The sequence below is a fragment of the Sprattus sprattus genome (assembly GCF_963457725.1).
Source record: "Sprattus sprattus genome assembly, chromosome: 2".
NCBI classification, from domain to species: domain Eukaryota; kingdom Metazoa; phylum Chordata; class Actinopteri; order Clupeiformes; family Clupeidae; genus Sprattus; species Sprattus sprattus.
This window is the reverse complement of record NC_137921.1, coordinates 2,684,604-2,686,195: the sequence shown is the minus strand read 5'-3', so window position 1 is coordinate 2,686,195 and position 1,592 is coordinate 2,684,604. Positions and strand designations below refer to the sequence as shown.

The window sequence follows — 1,592 nt, the reverse complement described above, 5'->3', positions numbered from 1 at the left end:
CAGTATTCACACACGTGCTCACACACATGCTCACACTCATGCTCTATACACACTTTGCTTTGGAGGGGGTGATGTCATGAAGAGAGCTTTATATTTATAATTCATCATTTATATGAATCTTTTTGTTTTTGGATCTGAAAATATTTTAAAATAAGTTAAAGATGATTATTTTTAATATGAAGTAAAGCTGATAAGAAATCGATTGTCTATAGTGGACACGATGACATTAATTAATTTATAATGAATTTCCTCAAAGGTGTGAAAATGTCAAATATAAATATAAATAAATATGTTTTTAGCCCCAAAGATGCTGTACATGTCTAAGACACACAGACAGAAACAGACCATCTAACTGGTGAAACGGTGCAAGCCCTTGACAGGATAGCGTGCGAAGCGCAATTCTAAATCCCATGCATTTCAACGGGAGGCAATCCATTGTGATGTAGACCACCGTTTTTGGGCGAAGCAAGCGAAAAAAGGTGGAAAAAGTTGAATCCTATGAAAATTAGGTGCAATTTTGCCCGGCAGCGGCCGATCAGATTGTTTGGTGCTTTTTCTGAAGGTTTGAAAATTGCAGGACTGTGGCAACGTTTAATTTGCTAAAAAGAAAGGCTTGGATGGCCTTGTAAGGGCTTGTTGTTGTTCCTGGTATTTAGTATATTTAATTTGAACAGAATGACAGTTTTGATATAACGACAAGTGACTAGATATCCTACTAGCTGGCTAGCCTGCTAACTAGCTCACTAGTCCAGTCTGTTATGCTATTTCCACACGCTACAACATGCCCACTCAATGCGTTGGGAGCTTATCGTAATGCAGTCATGGGTTTGCACCGTAACCTGTTCTTCCAGACAGACACACAACAGTAACGACATCACAAAGGGTACAGAAGAGTGGATTGGTTACCATGCTTACAGTAGGGTGGATTGGTTACCAAGGTTACACTAGAGTGGATTGGTTACCAAGGTTACACTAGAGTGGATTGGTCTTCCAGCATGAACCAGCGGTAAACCAGCCATGCTGCTAGATTTAGTTTTCTCAGCAGGTGTTGCTACATTTTATTTCATTGGCTCCAGTTCAAGTTCAAACACACACACACACACACACACACACACACACACACACACACACACCAACAGTCTTCCAGATTCCAAAGTTTTACCAAAACCCATGATGCCATTTCCAGTCGGCACCTCCTGGAATAGCCCAGTGTCTTCTCGTCCTCTGACTCATATGGTCTCTACCACTGTAACTATGTCTGTCTGATCCTGGATCAGCCCAGTGTCTTCATGACCTCTGATTCATATGGTCTCTACCACTGTAACTCTGTCTGTCTGATTCATATGGTCTCTACCACTGTAACTCTGTAATTCTGATCCTCTGCTTGTGTCCACCCCCCCAATGATCTGTACCCATCTCAGGGATACTTCTGAAGCACTTTAGAGTATTTTTCTGTAACTGCATTTCTGTGCAATAAAAACCTTTGGTTTGTACCAGGTCCAATCAGTACTACACTGGTCACATGACAGACAGGAAAGTGTGTGTGTGTGCGTGTGCGTGTGCGTGTGCGTGTGCGTGTGCGTGTGTGTGTG

At 41.9% G+C, this 1,592-nt stretch overlaps 1 protein-coding gene across 1 annotated transcript in view; it reads left to right on the top strand.

The window, feature by feature from the left end:
- LOC308360974 (putative helicase mov-10-B.1) overlaps window positions 1-1,354 on the top strand; it is a gene marked incomplete at its 5' end in the record, with an annotated part of 27,764 nt that extends 26,410 nt beyond the window's left edge. The window contains one exon of the mRNA XM_080833168.1: window positions 1-1,354. This exon is cut by the window's left edge and continues 419 nt beyond it.
- Window positions 1,355-1,592: the final 238 nt, after the last annotated feature.